The 22,563-nt window shown below is 49.6% G+C and overlaps 1 protein-coding gene across 2 annotated transcripts in view; it reads right to left on the bottom strand.

The window, feature by feature from the left end:
• Positions 1-21,666, bottom strand: part of abat (4-aminobutyrate aminotransferase) — a 244,185-nt gene extending 222,519 nt beyond the window's left edge. Inside the window, exon 1 of one of the 2 annotated variants that reach the window (XM_072481278.1) lies at positions 21,511-21,666. The gene's annotated coding sequence lies outside the window, so the exon portion shown is untranslated. The remainder of the gene's footprint in view (positions 1-21,510) is intronic. The other variant, XM_072481277.1, reaches the window with a different exon arrangement.
• Positions 21,667-22,563: the final 897 nt, after the last annotated feature.

The raw sequence follows: 22,563 nt of genomic DNA, 5'->3' as shown, positions 1-22,563 counted from the left end.
TCACCAAAGGATCTATTTACATACTTTAGATTACAGAGAGAGACTCATACACCTTCTGGTTGTGACTGCAGCTATCCAGCTCTGAAAACAAAACTAAAACACACCCTGCAGCAAACAGCCTAAAATGAAAGTAAAAAGCTGACAGACAGCCCACTCCACCCACTCTCTGACATCATTGCAGTAATAAACACCCATTTCTTAAAGGTACATTTCTTAAACACCCATTTCTTAAAGGTACTCTCACTACAGATATTTATATACATACCCATTTATAAACACCCATTTCTTAAAGGTACTCTCACATGACACCTCCCCCAAGAAAAGAAAAGAAACCATCAATTTTAAGATGGTTTCATTTTTCACCTTTTCACTATCCTTTAAGAAATGCACACAGTAAATATACTTTTTCATTTAAAAAAAAAACAACACACACAAACAGGTACAACAATATAGTCCATTTTTTTGTTTGTTCTTCTTCCGCCAACTGAAATTGCTTCTGTTCATCACATTCGTGACAAAGCATCGGCTATCACGTTTTCTCATCCTGCCACATGTATTATTTTTAAATGAAATGGTTGTAACAATGAACTCCAGCGAAACAGCCTTGCATTGTTATTCCGGAATCGCTCCAAAAAACGACAACGGATTATGATCAGTATATATAATGATGTCAGACGGATTGCTGGTCACATAAATGTGAAAATGTTGCAAAGCCAGCACCAAACTCAACATCTCCTTCTCAACTGTTGAATACTTTTTCTGGTGAGAATTCAATTTCTTTGAAAAATAACCAATAGGCTGCTCTACACAAACATATACACACAAACACAATGAGATACTGTACTTGTTAGCAGTCTTGTTTTGAGTGACATGGATGCTCTTAAGTCTCCTAAATGGCATCTGCTACATGAGCATATATAGAATCCCTACAGTACAGAATGAGACTATTTGGCCCATCGAGTCTATACTGACCCTCTGAAAGAGCGCCCTACCTAGATCCATGCCCCCACCCTATCTCCATAACCGCACCTAACCATTTTGGACATTAAGGGGCAATTTAGCATGGCCAAACCACCTACCTTCCCATTTTTGGACTGTGGGAGGAAACCCATGCAGACACGGGGGGAAAGTGCAAACTCAACACAGTCACCCAAGGCTATAATTGAACCCGGGTTCCTGTGAGGCAGCAGCGCTAACCACTGTGTTACTGTGCCACCTCACATTTGTAAGGTGACTTTGTGCCAGGCATCACATTAATGAATGCATGTACAGTGAGCATCCACTGCAGAGCAAAATGATCATGATGACAATCAGCGTGCAATGCTAATTTGATGTCAGCAGTACCATTTTGGGCCTCAACGCTCCAGGCAACATCCTCTCTTAACCTTGCATGACTGAATGAGTGTTCAACAGCAGGAAGGATGTCCCCACAAGCACAATTTAAAGGGATCATCAATTACTTACAGCTTGGTTGCTGACTTATTTCTTCTTACAAGTGCTTGATCCACTCTATGGTTGTTTTGAGTTGCAGTGCCTACTGGGAGTGCTGTGGCAGGTGCTGAAGGGCTGTTTGCTGACTTCAAGACTTTTGCACAAACCAGTTTCTCACAGACATTGTCTGGAATCATCTGCCCCCCGCAGGAGGCGAGGACGGAGGCGGGTGGGCCTGGAAATCTGGTGGGTTGGTGTCCGGACCGAAATATGTCGGCTTCATGCCTTTGCTGGAAGTAAGATCTGGATTGACCTTCCTGGTCTGCTTCCACTTTAGTCCCTTAAGTGGCCAATGAATGGTAAAGCTGTGCTGGCTGAATGTCAGCTCGAGACGAGGGGGCGTTCCCTAAATCAGTGATGATCGAGTGGAAGGCCCATCGCTGTCCATTTAACTGCCCGATGGGTAGACGATGTGGCAGGTCTTCCTCCTCAGAATCAGCACGGATGTCTTGCCACTTTTCCAGGCAGTGTATTGGACACCCACTGAGAATGGAAGATTCTACCCATGTATGCAGTCCTAGTTTACAGAATGACCTTGGCATGTAACAGTGCTAAATGTGTGTGTGAAGCAAATGAATGTTAGGAGTGCAAGAGGAGGGCCCTCAGACAGGCAGTCAACAGCACCTAGAGGGGTGGGCAGATAAAACAAAAGCTACAGGTGACATCACAGGGAAAACAATTTCTTCAACTGGAACTGGGAGCCAAGGTGAGAGGGGCGATGGCCTTGCTATGTAGGACCGGGTGAGTTTTCTACTGTACACTTTTCAAAGTAAAAATTAGTAAAATTTAGATTAAGTAGTATTTCAAGTATGAGAAGTAAGGTCTCTTGTATATTTAATATTTTTTAAACAAGTGAAAATAAACGTAAGCAGAGTAATTTAAGGTTAAGTCGTGGCTTAGCCATGTGGAATGCTCCTCCTGTGTGATGTGGGAAGTCAGGGACACTTCCAGTGTCCAGGGTGACCATGTGTGCAGCAGGTGTCTCCAGCTGTGACTATTCCAAATCCATGTTTCGGATCTGGAGCAGCAGCTGGAATCAATGTGGAGCATCTGCAAGACGGAGAACTTTGTGTATAGTGTGGACAGTGAGGTGATCACATTTCAGAAAGAGTGCACTGAAAGGGAATGAGTGACTTCCGGACAGAGTGAAAGCACTGGGCAGATTGTGCAGCAGTCCCCTGGTCCATCTCCCTCTCCAACAGGTTTTCAGTTTTGAATATTGCTAGAGGAGGTAGTTTCTCAGGGGAATACAGCAATAGCCAAGTCTGTGGCACTTCGAGTGGCTCAGGTGCACGGAGGGGGCGGGGGGGTGGGGGGGTAGCAATAGTGCTAGGGGACTCTATCATAAGGGAAACAGATAGACGTTTCTGCTGCAGACGTGATACTAGGATATTCTGTTGCCTCCCTAATGTCAGGGTCAAGGATGTCACTGAGATTCTGCATGGCATCCTGAAGGGGGAGGGGGATGGTGAATGGCCTGAGGCTGTGGACCATGTTAGTACCAATGATAGAAGTATGAAGAGGGATGAGGTTCTGCAACTATAACATATGGAGCTAGGAAATAAATTAAAAAGCAGGACCTCAAAGGTAGTAATCTCACGATTATCCCATTTGCTAGAAAAATCAGGAATAGGCGAACAAACAAGATTAATGTGTTGCTAGAGAAATGGTGTGGAAGGGAGGGATTTAGATTCCTGGAGCATTGGGAATGATTCTGGGGAAGATGGGAACCGTACAAGTTGGTTGGGTTGCAACCCAGCAGGACCAGGTCAATATCCTCACAGGCGTATTTGCTCATGCTGTGGGGGAGGGTTCAAACTAGAGGGGCAGGGGGTAGGAACATAAACGGGGAGACAGAAAAGAGGGAAACAATCATAAAATGAAATATAGAACAGTAGAAAGCAAAAGTGTAAGGCAGAAGAAACAAGGGCTAGGAGCAAACAGGGCCAAAGTACGAAGTTAAATGTTTAAAAATAGTATAATGATAAATCTAAAGGTACTGTATCTGAATGCACCACACATTCGCAATAAAGCAGATGAATTAATAGTGCAAGTAGTTGAAGGGTGGATATATGATAGCTGCAGGGTGACCAAGGTTGGGAACTGAATATCCAAGGGTATTCAATATTTAGGAAGGACAGGCAAAAAAGAAAAGGATGTGGGGTGATGTGTTAGTAAAGGATGAAATCAGTACATAGTGAGAAAGGATATTGGTTCAGAACATTATGATGTACAATCAGTCTGGGTGGAGACAAGAAGCAACAAGGGGTGGAAAACATTTGTGGCAGTTGTCTATAGGTCTCAAAATAGATGTGGTAAGGGAAGAGATGGTATTAAATAGGAAATTAGAGATGAATGTAACAAGAGTGCTGTAGTAATCATGGGTGATTTTAATCGACATATAGATTGTGCCAGCCACATTAGCAATGATACTGTAGTGGATAAATTCCTGGAGTGTACAGGATGTTCTTTTGGTATGTTGGGGAACCAACTAAGAAACAGCTATCTTATATTTGGTATTGTGCAATGGGCAGGGGTTAACTAATAATTTTGTTGTGCGGAGTCCTTTAGGTTGTAGTCCATTCCAAAACCTGGGTCCTAAATTTAAACAAAATGAATTACGAAGGTATGAGGAGTTCAAAAGGAGTTCAAAAGGCATTCAACAGGCATCTTGACAAACACATGGATAGGATGGGTATAGCGGGAAACGGCACAAGGAAGTGCTGAGGGTTTTGGCAAAGGTTGGTATCATGACCAGTGCAGGCTTGGAGGGCCAAAGGGCCTGTTCCTGTGCTGTATTGTTCTTTGTTCTTTGAGTGGGTGGGTTGGTTACGATAGATTGAGGAACTTCATTAAATCATGGCCAATCCACCTAACCTGCACATCTTTGGACTGTGGGAGGAAACTGGAACACCCGGAGGAAACCCACGCACACACGGGGAAGATGTTCAGACTCCGCACAGACAGTGACCCAAGCCGGAATCAAACCTGGGACCCTGGAGCTGTGAAGCAATTGTGCTATCCACAATGCTACCGTGCTGCAAAGATCAGTGCGTGAGCGGAGCGGTCGCAGCAAAAAGGCTCCCACAGGTCCAAGAAGTCGGGGCTACTTCAGGGGGGTCTCCGGGTTAAAAAAAGATAATTAAAAGTCCCGCGAAATCGGGAGCAGGGGAACTGGGCCCTCGGGAGGGAAGCGATCCAGCAGCACCCCCCCATGCACAGCAGCAGAGCGCAGGGCAGGACAAGCGGTTGCCAGGACCGAAGCGGGGGCCAAACCTGCGGGGAAGGAAGGAACGGAGGAACGACCGACAACACTCCCCCCCCCCCCCCCCCCCCCAGCAGGAGAGCGCAGGGTGCGACGAGCGGCAGCCCGGACCAAGCAGCGGGGAACGAAGCGGGGACCGACCAACCGACCGACCCCCCCCGGCGGCGACCACCACGAGGCAGGAACAAAGAGGGACTCCTGACCAGAAGCCACACTCTCTCTCTCGACCTGGGTCAGTGAGGGAAAAGGAAGGAAGAAAGAACTTTTGCAAAACTTTTGCAAAAACAAAACTCTGAAAAGAAAACTTTTAAACTTTAAAAAAAAATTTTGGCACTTTTTTTTTTCTCTCTTTTTCTCACCCAAAACAAGTTCACCTGAGAAGAATTTTATAAAAGAGGAAAAATAAAGTGGTAAGGGAGAGAAGGGAGGGGAGAAGAAAAAGGGAAGAAACAGGGGGGGGGGAAAAGGGGATGGAAAGAGGGAGCAAAAAGGGGGGGGGAAAAAAAATTCCAAAAGGGAGCCAAAGCAGAGGGAGGAGGGGCACCAAAGGCAGACGGGGCAATGGGCGAGCCAGTTCAGACGAGCTAATCAGCACACGAAGCAGCAGAACGGAAGTATTACCGCATCAAAAGAGCTGGGCAGACAGGGGCATTCTCCCCCGGGGCCAGTGGGATTGGAAGGCAGCCTTTGCCGATGCGCTGAGGGAACATCAGCAGGTAAACAAGGCAGAGGCTACGGCAGACATAGAGGCTGCAGTGCAGGCAGCAATGGCCAAGGCCCTGATGGCGGTGCAGCAGGTCCTGGGCAGAGCAGAGGGGAAATTGGACGCCCAAGGGGAGAAACTGGAAGCCCAAGAGGCGACTATTAAGGAGCTGGAGAAGGCTGCGACTGACATGAGCGACCGGATCACGGCCCTGGAGAGGGAGGTGGCGAGACTGGGCACAACACAGGGGAGCCTGAAGGGCAGAGTGGACGACAAAGAAAACCGCTCGAGGAGGCAAAATGTCAGGATAGTGGGCCTACCAGAGGGGATCGAGGGTAGAAACCCCACGACATATGTGGTCGCCATGCTGGGCAACCTTGTGGGGTGGAAAACCTTTCCCAACCCACCAGAAATGGACAGAGCACACCGGTCGCTGTGCCCGAAGCCCAAGGCAGTTATAGCTAAACTGCACCGGTACCAAGATAGGGAAACAATCCTGCGCTGGGCCAGGAAAAACAGATCCTGCAAATGGGAAAGACACGCCATTAGAATTTACGAGGACATTGGGGCAGACCTAGCCAGGAGACGGACCGCGTTTAATAGAGCGAAAGCAGCTCTTCACAAGAGCAAAGTGCGTTTTGGTATGCTGTACCCAGCAAAACTCTGAGTCACATACCACGAAAGAGAACACTTCTTTACAGCCCCTGCTGAAGAACACAGGCTGGAAGACCACCAATGAGGGTAGAAATGAGGGGCCCCTGGCAAGGGGCAACAACTCGCTGACAGGGGGGGGGTTGAGGTAACGCCGGGCCCCCCACCCCCCCGCACCCGTCACGGCGAGCGCTCCCTGAACAAAAGGAAAACCACTGCCTGAGGGACCGCTTCAGGTGGGAGGCCAGGCCCCAGCACGAGGGAACGAGAGTACCGGAGAAGGGAGAGCAAGCAAGAGGAGTGCAGGGTAGGATAGGGGAAGAGCGGGCAGAAAACCGCAGAGGCCGGGCAGGGGAGAAGCGAGACAGTAACTCCCGAGAGGGGGCCACCATACTAGCAGGAAAGCTAGCGCCGGGGGCATGCAACAAAGCAGGGCCGCAGCGCGCCCCCAACAGGGGGGGAGACGCCAGGCTGGGGGTGGGGGGGACCACTCAACAGAGATGGGAGAGCAAACGGGGATGGGAACAGGGGAAAGAGGGACAAAGGATGGGTATACGGGAGAGGGGGGAAAAGAGCGAGACCGGGAGATGGGGGGGACACAGGGAGGGAGAGACCGGGGAGGGGGGACACAGGGAAGGAGGGACAAACAAAGTTAGAAAAGGAATATGGCTACAAAGTGCCACAACCAAGGGCTCGAAACAAGGAATCGCTGCAAGCACCCACCCAGTACGATCTCTGGGCGAAGGGAGACCCCAGAGTGCAGGGGACTACTCGCATGGCGGACGCAGAGTTGGCGGCTATGTCAGGTGCCCCCGGGACAAAGGGAAACCCCGGAGCGCAGGAACCCGACCGCATGGAGAGAGCAGTGACAGTCATCCTGGACGGCGCCCTAACAAAGGGAAATCCCGGAGGGCAGGGGAACCGCCACCAGGTAAATGTGGTTAATCCCACAGGAGCGAGGAACATAAGGGGACTCAACGGCCCAGTGAAGAGATCCAGAGTCCTCACCCACCTAAGAAATATGAGGGCCGACATAGTCTTCCTCCAAGAGACACACCTGAGAGAGCAGGACTGACTGCGGGTAAGAAAGGGCTGGGTGGGACAAACGTACCATTCCTGCTATGGTACAAGGGCCAGGGGGGTGGCGATATTGATCGGCAAGAGGATGATGTTTAGGACGACAAGGACGGTTATGGACCCAGGGGGACGGTACGTCATGGTCAGCGGGGCCCTGGATGGGGCATCGGTAGTACTAGTTAACGTGTACGCACCCAACTGGGACGACACGAGCTTCATCAAGAAGACTATTGCAGAAATCCCCGACATAGCGACGCATCGACTAATCATGGGTGGGGGGGGGGACTTCAACTGTGTACAGGACCCAAAGACAGACAGATCAAACCCCAAAACGGGGAAAACCTCAAGCGTGGCAAGGAAACTCAGTCACTTTATGGAGCAGGTGGAAGCAGTGGACCCCTGGAGGTTCGCCCACCAGGGAGAGAAGGAATTCTCCTTCTTCTCCCCAGTACACAACGTATACACCAGAATTGACTTCTTTGTGGTGGGGAAAACGGTGCTTCCGGAGATAGACAAAGTGGAATGCTCCGCAATTGTGATATCAGACCACGCTCCACACTACATGGACGGGCTGGAGACGGGCAGGGCCCAATGCCCCAAATGGAGGTTGGACGTCGCCCTACTAGCTGACAAGGCCTTCAATGAAAGGATATCACGGGCCATAGAGTACACAGAGAACAACCTGAACGGGGAGGTCTCACCCTCCACGTTCTGGGAAGCGCTAAAGGCCATACTAAGAGGGGAAATCATCGCTTTCAAAGCACAAAGAGATAGGGAGGAAAGGGCGGCTAGGCAGCAGCTGGTCGACTCCATACTGCAGATAGACCTTAAACACTACGAGGCCCCGACCGTAGAGCTCCTGGCAGAAAGGAAAGAGCTACAAAGGAACTTTGACCTGCTCTCCACCAGGAAAGCAGTGCACCAACTCCATCAGGCACGTGGGACCCTAGACGAACACAGAGACAAAGCCAGCCGCCTGTTGGCACACCAGCTGAGAAAGCAGGCAGCCACCAGAGAAATTGCACAAATCAGGGATACCAGTGGCATGCTAGAAACAGAACCAGAAAAGATCAATAAAGATTCAAGGCCTTCTACCAAGGGCTGTACACCTCAGAGCCCCCAATGGGGGAGTCCGGGATGAAACGGTTCCTTGATGGACTGGACATACCAGTCATGGGGGAGGGCAGAAAACAGGGCTTGGAAGCACCTCTAGCACTGGGAGAGATCATGGACAGCATTAGCTCCATGCAGACGGGGAAGCCGCCGGGACCAGATGGGTTCCCGGCTGTCTTCTACAAAACATTTGCAACAGCACTGGCCCCGCACCTGCGGGAGATGTTCACAGACTTGCTAGCTAGGGCACACTGCCATCCATGCTAGCGCAGGCCTCAATCTCGCTGATACCTAAGAAAGACAAAGACCCAACGGAATGTGGGTCATACAGACCCATCTCACTGCTGAATGCAGACGCCAAAATACTGGCCAAAATCCTAGCCAAAAGGCTAGAAGACTGTGTTCCTGAGGTGGTTGCAGAGGACCAGACGGGCTTTGTCAAAGGTAGACAGCTTACCTCGAACATCAGGCGCTTGCTGAACATGATAATGACTCCCTCTGGGAAGAGAACACCAGAGGTGATCGTCTCCCTAGATGCAGAAAAAGCCTTCGACAGAGTCGAATGGAAATACTGGAGCGGTTCGGGCTTGGAACAGGGTTCACCTCCTGGGTAAAGCTCCTATACAACGCTCCCATGTCGAGCGTACAGACCAACAGTACCAACTCCCGATACTTCCAGCTGCACAGGGGCACCAGACAAGGATGCCCACTGTCCCCGCTGCTGTTCGCTCTAGCGATCGAACCACTAGCAATCGCGCTCAGAGCAGCAAAAAGCTGGAGGGGGATCCGAAGGGGCGGCAGAGAGCACAGAGTCTCACTCTATGCAGATGACCTGCTCCTCTACATTTCGGACCCACAAAGCAGCATGGACGGAATCATCATACTCCTGAAAGAGTGTGGCGCCTTCTCGGGCTACAAATTCAACATGAGCAAAAGCGAGATCTTCCCGGTACACCCACAAGTAAGGGGGGCAGCACTAACTGGACTGCCGTTTAAACAAGCCCCACACAAATTCCGCTACCTGGGGATCCAAATAGCCCATGACTGGAAAGGGATCCACAAATGGAACCTCACCAGTCTGACGGGGGAAGTAAAAAAGGACCTGCAAAGATGGAACACACTCCCACTCTCCCTCGTGGGGAGAGTCCAGATGATCAAAATGAACGTACTGCCCAGGTACCTCTTCCTACTTAGATCCATTCCGACCTATATCCCCAAGGCCTTTTTCAAAGCACTGGACAAACTAATCATGGCGTTCGTATGGGGCGGGGGGGGGGATGCTAGGACCTCAAAGAAGGTCCGACAAAAAACAAAATCCAGGGGGGGGGCTAGCCCTCCCAAACCTACAATTCTACCACTGGGCGGCGACGGCTGAGCGAATAAGGGGATGGATCAAGGAGCCAGAAGCCGAGTGGGTGCGCCCGGAAGAGGCCTCCTGCGTGGGGACCTCCCTCCGGGTCCTCGCCACGGCGGCATTCCCATCCCCACCCAAAAAACTTTACAGCAGCCCGGTGGTGATAGCCATCCTCCAATCTTGGAACCAACTACGGCAATTTGGCCTGACCAAAATGTCGGACAAAGCTCCCATCCGCAATAACCATAGGTTCACACCAGCACTGACTGGCGCCACCTTCAAAAGGTGGGGGCAGGACGGAGGGACACTGGCAGTCAGGGACCTATACACGGACAGCAGGATCGCAACACTGGACGAACTGACAGAGAAATTCCAGCTTGCCAGGGGGAACATGCTAAGGTATCTACAGCTCAAAAACTTCCTACGAAAGGAGGCAAGGACGTACCCACAACCGCCACGACAGATACTACTGGAAGAACTACTGGATGCAAGCATACTAGACAAAGGAAACTGTAGTAACATGTATGACCGATTGATAGAAAGGGCCGACACCGTACTGGACGCAACAAGAAAGAAATGGGAGGAGGACCTGGGAATTGAGATAGGGTGGGGACTCTGGAGCGAAGCACTGCATAGGGTCAACTCCACCTCCACGTGCGCAAGGCTCAGCCTGACGCAACTAAAAGTGGTACATAGAGCCCACTTAACAAGAACCCGTAGGAGTAGGTTCTTCCCGGAGGTGGAGGATAGATGTGAACGGTGCCAAGGAGGCCCAGCCAACCACGTCCACATGTTCTGGTCTTGCCCCAGACTTGCAGGGTACTGGACAGCCTTCTTCGAGGCAATGTCCAAAGTGGTGGGGATGAGGGTGGAGCCATGCCCGAAAGTGGCAGTCTTCGGGGTTTCGGACCAGCCAGATCTATTCCTGGGGAAGCGGGCGGGCGCCCTTGCCTTTGCCTCCCTGATTGCCCACCATAGAATCCTGTTCGGCTGGCGGTCAGCAGCACCGCCCAAAGCTGCGGACTGGCTGTCCGACCTCTCGGAATCTCTCCAAATGGAGAAAATCAAATTCGCCATCCGAGTGTCAGACGACGGCTTCCACAGAACGTGAGAGCCATTCACGCAATTTTTACGGGACCTGTTTGTGGCCAATGAACGAGAGGAAGAATAGCTAGGTAGCCAAGAATCAGGGGGGAGTAGCCGGGGCATAGCGGTGGGGGGGTAGGGGGAGATGGACCGGGAAGGTGGGGGGGGGAGGAGAGGGGAGAGGGAAGAGACAGGGAACAAGAGAGGAGAATCAGGGAGGTGGGGGAGAGGCAGGGAAATGAGAGCCGGAGGGAAAGCATGGGATACAATACTGAACCGGGCATCTCCAGGAGTAGGGAACAAGGAGAATGAAGACGAAAGACTGGAGGAACGGCAGAAGTGGTGGTGAGCACGAGACGGCAGCGAGATCTGTCCGGGAGAAGCGACAATAACACCAAACGCATTTGAGTATTGCCCACTGTAATTGTCTCTCCGGCACCCGAATGTATATTTACCTTCCCGGTCTCCACCACCACCCCCCCCCCCCCCCCCTTCCCCCTCGCAAACAGTCGCCTACTTATGTGTTGTAAATAATTTTGCCAGTTGTACAGAATTGCTGCTGTTGAGCTGGTGTGCGCAATACCCTACCAGTTATCCAATTTGTTTTTATTGTATTATTATTTTTTTTACTATTTACTATTTTCTTTTCTTTGGTATGTTTGGGTATGCCCTTCTCTTCTATATATGTGCATATATATATGTTTCTTATCCTATGTACATAACGGTAAATATACTTTGTTCAAAAACCCAATAAAAAACATTTATAAAAAAAAAAGATAGAAGATCAGCCATGGTCAGATTGAATGATGAAGCTGGTTCGGTGGGCCGAAAGGCCTACTCCAGCTCCTATTTTCTATATGAGGCCTGATTGATAGAGATTGTGAGTAGGTGAGTAATGGAGGGGTTGTGGAGCAGTGGCTGAGGCTACTGGCAGTGGGAAGACACATGACAGATGATAGGACAAAGCATTTGAAGAAGTATTCACTGATCTTGACCACTCCTGTGAGGTATCAAACTTCTTGCAGCACTGCATCCAAGTTCTTGAGGATTGATTCCTGGCATTGACCACCCACAGCTTGCTACTTCCAGTGCTTTTTGACCCTGTGACCAGAGGATCTCATTTCTCTTCCTTTGCATCTCCCTCCATATATAGCATCTGAAAACCTTGGATTCCCAGGCTTCCCTTATTGTGCCATTCTGCATAAATTCCCAGGTCAGACTCACTTGAACCATGACTCCCTTTTACTGCTCCAACTATAATGCACCTCCCCTTTACAAGATAAGCAGTACACTTTAAGTGATGCTAGCTGTTGTCAGAGTACATGTGAAACTATGCTGTGCCTTCAGATGGCGTTGCCAAAAGGTAACACGTAGATGAGAAGTGAGAGAGGGCTAAGGATTGCTCCTTGGGCAACACCAAAGGATAACAGTGTGGGTGCAGGAAGAGAAGCCATTAGAAGTTTCTGAAAATAAATAAAAACTCTCACTCCTAAGATGTTACAAAAAATATATTGATCAATTATTTCTGCCTTCATTCATACAAAATTGTTATGGCTTTTCGTTGAAACCAGCTTCATATTTCATTCATTTTGTTGGAAAATTAAGGGCAGCATGGTCGCACAATGGTTAACACTGCTACCTCAGAGCACCAGGGACCTGGGTTCAATTCTGACCTTGGAGGACTGTCTGTGTGGAGTTTGCACATTCTACCTGTGTCTGTGTGGGTTTCTTCCGGGTGCTTCGGTTTCCTCCCACAGTCCAAAGATGTGCAGGTTAGGTGGATTGGCCATGATAAATTGCCCCTTAGTGTCCAATGGTTAGATGGGATTATGGAGATAGGGCAGAGGAATGGGTCTAAGTAAGGTGCTCTTTTGGAAGGACGGTGCAGACTCGATGGGTTGAATGGCCACCTGCACTGTAGGGATTCTATGATTTTTCTTTGTTGTTCGCCATGAGGAGATCTGCTGTGTGAGGATCTCTTAAACTCCAGTGCGTCTTCACAATACAGCCCGTATCACCTGCTTGATTCCTTGCACAGTTATATGGTAAGTAAAACATGTTTGTGGGACTAAAAATTGAGTCAGATATCTAAGGCGAGTTTAGCAGCTCATGGCGGAATTGGGGTAGGGAGGTTTAATTTATATGCCCCAATTTGATTTAGGCAAAACACAATTTGGGGGGCCGCAAAATAGGTCGGCTTGCACCCTGGGGTCAGCTTATCTGCTGCAATCTATGGCAAACAATTAAAACTCACCCACTAATTTTCGTGTAAAAAGAGTAGGGGCTGCACAAAAGGCCCAAATTGGAGGAAGGTAAAAGTTCTCTGATGGATGCAGGGCTGCATTGATATTTTGATGCAAATAGAGATAACAAAGGATGATGGGTTAGTGTAGCATGAAAGGTATTAAACATGAGGATGAGAATAATAAATTTGTGGCATCAAAGGGCCATGATGCAGAGTCGGTCAGCAAGCAAGGAAATAATGGGTAGTCAAAACATGGTGTGGAATAAGCAAGGAGCTGGGGTGGGTGGTTTATGGGTTGTATAGAGCAGCCGGGAAAACATTGGAATAGCTGAGCGTGGAAGGGATTGATTGATTGTCACATGTACCAAAGTGCAGTGAAAAGTATTTTTCTGCGGCCAAGGGAACGTACACAGTACATACATAGTAGACAAAACGAATGAAAGAAAAGGGTCTGGGTGAGAGAACTTGGAGAGTCGCCATGCTCCGGCGTTACCTTGGATTGTCTGAGCCATAGGTAAGGTTTTAGCAGCAGATGGGCTGAGGCAGGGACAGAGACAGACAGTGTTGCTGAGGTGGAAATCAGAAGTTTTTGTGAGAGACAGGATTAATGAGAATCTTTATTATTGTCACAAGTAGCTTACATTTACACTGCAATGAAGTTACTGTCAAAATCCCAGAGTGCCACACTCCGGCGCCTGTTTGGGTACACAGAGGGAGAATTCAGAATGTCCATGATTATGGGGTTGGAAACATAGGTTGCCACCAAATGCAGCACTGAAGCTTTTAAAACAATCTGGTTCAATCTGTGACAGTGATTGGGGTGGAGTTTGGACTGATGGCAGAAATGCAATTTGGATAGAGGTTGCAGACAAAAGTTTCTATCTTCCCGATGATTAACATGTAAAAATTGCAATGGAAAGAGAAGCTACTTGCCAAAAGTGGAACTAAGCGAAGTCAGTCTCACTGGGATCAACAATGAAGGAGAGATGTTGGATGATAATGGTGGTTAACTGTGTTAAAAGTTGCAGAGATATTGAGAAGACCAAGGAGAGATGGTATACTGTGTTCACAGCCACAATGGATCTTAATTGTGATTGTGATTAAATCTTTCTCAATGCTTGAACAAGGTTTGTTGACTGGATAGACTCAAACATGGCATTGCAGGAAAGAAAGGCATGGATTCTGAAGGCAACAACACATTCAACGATCAGAATTTTGCCAAATCACAAGTTGTCCCATCGCCGAGACCAAAACTGAGTGCCCAGCCCCTGTTGATGGACCACAGATCCCAGCCAAGGTGTCAATGATGCAACCAATTAAAAGGCCACTTCTGGGACTGCTGTGAATAGAGCCCATTGAGCCTGCTCTGCCATTCAATACGAACATGGCTAATCATGGGGGGGTTTCAACTCTATTTTTGTGCCCGCTTCCCATATCACTTAATTACCCAAGAGACCTAAAGTCTGTCTATCCCAGTATTAATGTTTTCAACTTTGGGGCATCCGCAACCCTCTGAGGTAGAGAATTCCAATGATTCACAACCCTTTGAGTGAAATAATTCCTCTTCATCTCAGTCCTGAATGTCTTGTGTATTAGATTCCACGATTTTGTAAGGGCCACGAAGAATCCAGCACGAGTTTTAAGGATACAAAGTAATAACATTTATTTACTATAACATATATACATAACAGTAGCAGTAACTTCCCTTGCTACATACCCTTTCCTGCTGGTTCCTGAACTGGCCAGCTTTATTTATACTAGGAGTTTACTAGTGGTTTCTCCGCCCACCTCATTGGGGAAGCTCATACTCCCACAGGATTGTGGGATAGTCATTAGTCCCCAGCCAATGGTAAGTAGGCAGGTTATAACATACGCCCAGCGGAAACAATCTCTCAGCGTTTACCCGCTCAAGTGCCGACAGAATTTAGTTATGTTTCAAACAGATCACCTCTCATGTTACTAAACCCCAGAGAATAAACTCCAGCCTCTCATCAAGGGCAACCCCCTCATCCTAGAGACCAATTTAGTGAACCTTCGCTGTACTGTTTTCCAATACAAGTATATACTTTCTTAAATGGGGAGACCAAAACTGCACACATTCCAGTTTCACACCCGTTACAAAAATTCTGTTTTTTGCATCTTACAGCCAAAGTGAACAGCTTTGCAGTTCCATACATGTTACTTGATCAGCCTTTTGTTGCAAACAGATTTAAGTTGTCTATATCTCTGCGCAGCTTTTCTGTGCACCTTCCCACTTAGTATATCATCAGCAAACTTGGATACACCCATCTCATCATGTAAAACATTAATACTGATTGTAAATAGCTGAGGGCCCAGCACTGATCCTTACGACACTCCAGTGCTCACTGGCTGCTTGCTTCAAAAAGCTCCGTTTACACCCACTCTGCTTTCTTTTTGTTGACCAATCCTCTATCCATGGATCGCCGCATGCCCTTATCTTCCCTATTAACTTTTGTGTGCCACCTTATCGTATGTCCTTTGGAAATCCAGGTATACTACATCTACTAGTTCCCCTTTAACTATCCGAGTTACTAGTTGCATCCTCAGAAATCTTGAATAAATTTTATTTTTTTAAAAATAATTTTTATTGAGGTTTTCACAAAATATCAAAAACAGAATGAAAAAAGAACCCAATAGAATTAAATACAGAACAAAGTAAAACGACCCCCGTGCCCCTCTCCCCCTATACATAAATAATAAATTAATACCCCGAATTAACACAAAGCAAACATGGCAAACATATATACCTCAGATCCCCCGTGTAAACCAACAAAAATAAAATAGAACCCCCCCCCCCCCCCCCCCCCCCCGGGTTGCTGCTGCTGGCCATTGTCTACCGTTCTGCCAGGAAGTCCAGGAACGGTTGCCACCGCCTGAAGAACCCTTGTACCGATCCCCTTAAGGCGAATTTTACCCTCTCCAATTTAATAAACCCCGCCATAACATTGATCCATGATTCCACGCTTGGGGCCTCGCATCCTTCCACTGAAGAAGAATCCTACGCCGGGCTACCAGGGACGCAAAGGCCAGAATACCGGCCTCTTTCCCCTCCTGCACTCCCGGCTCCCCTGCAACCCCAAGTATTGTGAGCCCCCAGCCCGACTTGACCCTGGATCCTACCACCCCCGACACCGTCCTCACTACGCCCTTCCAAAATTCCTCCAGTGCTGGGCATGCCCAGAACATATGGGTGTGATCTGCTGGGCTCCCTGAGCATCTAACACACCTGTCCTCACCCCAAAGTACCGGCTCATCCTTGTCCCGGTCATGTGTGCCCTGTGCAGCACCTTAAACTGTATGAGGCTGAGCCTCGCGCACGAAGAGGAAGAGTTCACCCTCCCTAGGGCATCTGCCCACGTCCCGTCTTCGATCTCCTCTCCCAACTCCTCCTCCCATTTACCTTTCAACTCCAACACCGAGGCCTCCTCCTCCTCTTGCATCACCTGGTAAGTTTCCGAGATCTTCCCCACTCCAACCCACCCCCCCGAGAGCACCCTGTCCTGTACAGTGCGTGGCAGCAGCCGCGGGAATTCCACCACTTGCCGCCTGGAAAACGCCCTAACCTGTAAATATCTAAAGGTGTTCCCCGGGGGGGAGCCCATACTTCTCCTCCAGCTCACCCAGGCTCGCGAACTTCCCGTCCACAAACAGGTCCCTCAACCTTCTTATCCCTGCCCTGTGCCACCCCGAAAACCCTCCATCTATTCTCCCTGGGACAAACCGGTGGTTCCACCGTATTGGGGTCCACACCGAGGCCCCTAATGTAAGGACGAATAGGACGACGTCTGACTATTTTAGACTGTACCGAGGGACAATGTAGGGGTGCCCCCTCTCCCCACTGCTGTTTGCGCTAGCAATAGAGCCGCTGGCAATTGCTTTGAGAGCTTCAAGGGGCTGGTTCACGGGAGGGGAGGGGTGGAGCACAAAGTCTTGTAATACGCCGACGACCTGCTCCAGTACGTCACGGATCGAGTGGCTGGGATGGATGGAATCATGGGAATCTGGAGGGAATTCGGCCGGTTCTCGGGGTATAAACTGAACATGGCAAAGAGTGAGTTGTTTGTAGTCCAGGCGAGGGGCCAGGAGGGTCGGCTGAGGGGCTGCCATTTAGGTTAGTAGGGGATAGTTTCAGGTACTTAGGTGTACAGGTGGCACGGGACTGGGGCCGGTTGCACAAGTTGAACTTATCACGGCTGGTGGAGCAAATAAGGGTCGAGTTTCGAAGGTGGGATGCACTCCCACTGTCACTCGCGGGGAGAGTGCAGACGGCGAAAATGACAATCCTCCCGAGATTCCTGTTCGTATTCCAATGTCTCCCCATTTTCATTCTGCGGTCCTTTTTTAAGAAGGTCAATAAAATGATTATGGGTATTGTGTGGGCGGGAAAGTCCCCACGGGTGAAGAGGGTGATGCTCGAGAGGAACCGAGGGGAAGGGGGGCTGGCGCTGCCAAATTTTAGTAATTACTACTGGGCGCCAACATAGCTATGATAAGGAAGTGGATGGTGGGTGCGGGGTCGGTTTGGGGGCGGATGGAGGCCGCTTCTTGCACCAGTTTGGCAGCCCTGGTTACGGCGCCCCTGTCGCTCCCGCCGGCACGGTACTCCACCAGCCCTATAGTGGTGGCGACTTTGCAGATCTGGGGCCAATGGAGGAGGCTCACGGGGGAAGCGAAAGCATCAGTTTGGTCCCCAATTTGCGATAATCACCGGTTGCCCCGGGGAATATGGACGGTGGGTTCCGAATATGGCGGCGGGCTGGGATTGAGAGAATGGGGGACCTATTCTTAGAAGGGAGCTTCCTGAGCTTGAGGGCGCTGGAGGAGAAATTTGGGCTGGCGAGAGGGAATGATTTTAGGTACTTGCAGGTCCAGGACTTTCTACACAGACAGACTCCACCCTTCCCACGCCTACCCCTTAGGGGGATCCAGAACAGGATAGTTTCCAGTGGATGGGTGGGGGAGGGGAGGGTCTCGGATATATATAAAGAACTTATGGGGGCAGAGGAGACGCAGACCGAGGAGCTGAAGCTTAAGTGGGAAGAGGAGCTCGGAAGTGAGGTAGAAGAGGGCTTTTGGGCGGAGGCATTGAGTAGGGTAAACGCGACCGCAACATGCGCTAGGCTCAGCCTGATCCAATTCAAGGTCGTCCACCGGGCCCACATGACAGTGGCCTGGATGAGTAAATTCTTTGGATTGGAGGACAGGTGTGCCAGATGTGCGGGAAGACCAGCGAACCATGTCCACATGTTCTGGGCATGTCCAAAACTCAGAGGGTACTGGCAGGGATTTGCGGACATTATGTCCCGGGTACTGAAAACAAGGGTGGTGATGAGTTCAGAGGCGGCAATTTTTGGCGTTTCGGAGGACCTTGGAGTCCAGGAGGAGAGAGAGGCCGATGTTCTGGCCTTTGCTTCCCTGGTAGCCCGGCGACGAATACTGCTGGCATGGAGGGACTCAAAGCCCCCGAAGTCGGTGGCCTGGTTATCGGACATGGCGAGCTTTCTCAGTATGGAGAAAATTAAGTTCGCTCTGCGAGGGTCACTGTAAGGGTTGGTGGAAACCATTTATCGACTTCTTCGCGGAAAATTAATCGTCAGCGGGGGGGGTGGGGGGTTAGGGTAACGTGGATTAGGGGGTTAATTAGGCCGGTCCTTGTGTGATGGGAGCCGGTTTTTGCACTGTGTTCATTGTTCTTTGCACACTGTTCTGTACTGTTGCTGTTTACTATGCCAAAAATGCCTCAATAAAATTGTTTATAATTTCTCTTCAGTAAAATCATGTTGACTTCTTCCAATCATACAATTCTTTTCTAAGTGTATTGTTAAGACTTCCTTATCAATAAATTCCAGCATTTTCCCGACAACTGATACAAGGCTAACTGTCCTGTTGTTCACCCTCCTTTCTTGAAAAGTGATAACATTTGCCAACTTCTCATCTAATGGAACGTGTTCCTGAATCTAAAAAATTTTGGAACTTAGTCAGCACATACACTGGGCGGAATTCTCGTGATAATGAAAACGGGCGTGAATCACTCTGGACTTACCTGGAGTAGGTTCAGGGTGATTCTCCGTTTTGCAGGGGGTATGGGGCCTGCATTTCCGGCCGCGGACCCACACCGCGGGCCATCCCGACAATATAGCCCCCCCGCCCCAAGATCGCGCACGCATGCCGATCAGTGGCCCCAGATCGCGAGCTTGGCCGTCCTGGAGGCCCCCCTCTGATGACGGATCCCCCCCGCCCCCAGGGCGGCTGCGGACTGAGTCTGCAGCCGCCACTCTGAGCTCCCGCCGGGTGAAACCATGACTGAACACGACCGAGAATCACCGCGGGGGCCTCTTTCAATGGCCCCGACCGGCACTGCGTCGGCCACACGCGCTGCTCGCGGATCTGACGCCCACTCTCCGCCCCAGCGCCGAGCACAATTGTGGCGCGGAGGCTCGGAGAAACCCGGCCACTATCTCTGTGCAGCTCTCTCTTTTAGAACACATGCTGTAGGCAATCAGGTTCCGGGGATTTGTCAGAATTTAGTCCTTTGTTCTGCTGTTATTAATTTCCTTAATTTTTTTCACTCTTTTAATGCCTAGGTTGGGTATTTATGGTATGAAATTTGACTCTTCTACTGTGAAGACTGACATAAAATGTTTGTTCAATGCCTCTGCCATTTCCTCATTCCCCATGATATTTTTCTGTCCTTGTTTCTAAGGAACAAACATTTATTCTAGATACTCTTCCTTTTTATATACTTACAAATGTTCTTACAATTTCTTTTTATTTCTGGCTAGTTCACCGCCACGTTCTATTTTTTTCTCAACTTTTTGATGGCCTTTTGCTGGCTTCTAAAACACTCCCAATTTTCAGGGGGGGAAATGATTAAGATTTTGAAAGGGAGGAGAACTGTACCTAATAAATAATAATAACAATCTTTATTAGTGTCACAAGTAGGCTTACATTAAGACCATAAGTCATAGAAGCAGAATTAGGCCACTCGGCCCATCGAGTCTGCTCCGCTGATAATTTTCTCATCCCCATTCTCCTGCCTTCTCCCCATAACACCCAATCCCCTTATCAATCAAGAACCTATCTATCTCTGTCTTAAAGACACTCAGTGATTTGGCCTCCACAGCCTTCTGTGGCAAAGAGTTCCACAGATTCACCACCCTCTGGCTGAAGAAATTCCACCTCATCTCTGTTTTAAAGGATCGTCCCTTTAGTATGAGATTGTGTTCTCTGGTTCTTGTTTTTCCTACAAGTGGAAACATCCTCTCCACGTCCACTCTATCGAGGCCTCGCAGTATCCTGTAAGTTTCAATAAGATCCCCCCTCATCCTTCGAAACTCCAATGAGTACAGACCCAGAGTCCTCAACCGTTCCTCATACGACAAGCTCTTCATTCCAGGGATCATTCTTGTGAACCTCCTCTGGGCACTGCCTCAGAAGTACACCCCTGGTCTTGTATTCTAGCCCTCTTGACATGAATGCTAACATTATATTTGCCTTCCTGCAATGTGTTAACACTGCAATGAAGTTACTGTGAAAATCCCCTAGTCGCCACACTCCGACGCCTGTTCGGGTACAGAGGGAGAATTCCGAATGTCCAGTTCACCTAACAAGTACGTCTTTCGGGACTTGTGTGAGGAAACTGGAGCCCCCGGAGGAAGCCCGTGCAGAAAGGATAACCATTTACAATGGGCCCATAAGGGAAGGTGGATGGTCAATACGTACCTGAGAATGGGGTGAGGGAGTGGGTCTGAGGGACAAGATGGGTGTGGAGTTGGGGATAGGAACGAAACTACAAATAGGTTCTGATTCAATGTTCATTATAAGTTACCTGACATATAAAAAAGTGAAGTTTATTGCAGGACAACAGCCATGACAAGGGACACGACTGCTTTTTGAAAAGGAGAAGAGCTAGTTGCACAATAACATCTCCATGGTCATGCAGTGATGTTCCATTCTTGTAAACATCCTGAAAAAGGCTTGAAATTTTCCAACAGTACACACACACACACGCACACCTGGAATTGCGGTGTGACCCGTGCCTCGGCGAGTGTTTCCACACGTAAAGCACGATTATCCACACATTTGGCTGGATGCTTCAAAGAGGCAATCCGGGGGAAATGTCAACGAAGCAATTCCAATTCATCAACCCGTTTAACCGGCCCTTTGAACAAAAAACTGAGATTGTGAGTACTGAATGTGTGTGGATGGGCGGAGAGGGAGGGGAGACACCACACACAGTCCCCCCCCCCCCCCCCCCCATTTCCAACGAAGCGGGGGAAGAAGCACCATCAGCCGGATCCTGCTGGATGGGGAGAGGTTGAAGCTCCCCCAAGCTGACAGGATTGCCCTCCCCCATCTCCCCCTCACACAGACTCCCCTCAAAAACAATTAAACATCAGCACCAACAAGCAGTCCCCGCTGGATGTTGAGCGCCCGCTCCGCGACACTTAAGCGGTGAGAGGAAAAAACATCTGTGGCAGCATATGAAAGCAGGCGGCGCTTACCTTCTGCCGATTGCGCCTTCAGACGTGAATCAGCATTCGCAGCTGAGGGGGGTGGGGAGGGCGGCTGGGTGAGTGCGAGGAGGTGTGAGACAGCAGTTATTGTAAGCAGCGTCTTTTAATGATTAGCCTCGAGTCGCTGCACAAATTCAATCAAGTGTCAAACTGCGAGCTGGGGCGGAAGAGTGTGCGAACCAATGACGCCTCAGCCCCGCCACTGAGTGACAAACAAAACCCCACTGTCATGTTTTTTGCTGTTCACCCGAATCCCAAGCCCCGCGGCTCTCCCCCTCCCCCCCCCCCCTTTGATCGGAAGCCGGGTTCCACGTCCACGTTAAATGACCCGGAGCACATTTTTAAAAAATATACATTACTTTGCCATCCATCCCTTCGTCAAGTTATGTCGGTGTCGCTTTGCAAAACGAGACAAATTCAGGCAGCTGGATGTGCCTTGAACAGCGACAGGCATTGTTTACATCTTTCCAGGATTTCCACATCACCCGTGCATCAAAAAACACACACGTGTCAGTGTAGCTATTTCTCCGCACAGAGCATGTTATCATAGAACCCCCTACAGTGCAGAAGGAGGCCATTCGGCCCAACGAATCTGCACCTACCGTCTTACAGAACCCCCCCCCCCCCCTACCCGAACACACACAGCCCTGGATACTAAGCATGACCATTAACATGGCCAATCCATCTAACCTGCACATCTTTGGAGCATGGGATAAAACCCGGAGCACCCGGATGAAACCCACGCAGACACGGGGAGAACATGCAAGCTTCACACAGTCACCCAAGGCCGGTATTGAACCTGCGTCCCTGGCGCTGCGAGGCAGCAGTGCTAACAACTGTGCCGTCCATGTTGCAGTTGTTCTGTATCCTCCTCCTTCCCAAAATGTTACCGTCCCCCCTCCCCCCTTTTTTGGTATTGGTGGGAGTAAAAACAGAAAATGGTAGGGGGGGGGGGGGGGAAGTCAGCAGGTGTAGCAGCACCTGTGCACAATGAGCTCTCTGGAGAAGAGTCACGGAAACTGGAAACATTAACCTCTGTTT

Source organism: Scyliorhinus torazame, chromosome 17, assembly GCF_047496885.1.
Source record: "Scyliorhinus torazame isolate Kashiwa2021f chromosome 17, sScyTor2.1, whole genome shotgun sequence".
In the NCBI taxonomy this organism is placed as follows: domain Eukaryota; kingdom Metazoa; phylum Chordata; class Chondrichthyes; order Carcharhiniformes; family Scyliorhinidae; genus Scyliorhinus; species Scyliorhinus torazame.
Note: the sequence above shows the minus strand (reverse complement) of the source record. Positions and strands in the feature narration are given on the sequence as shown.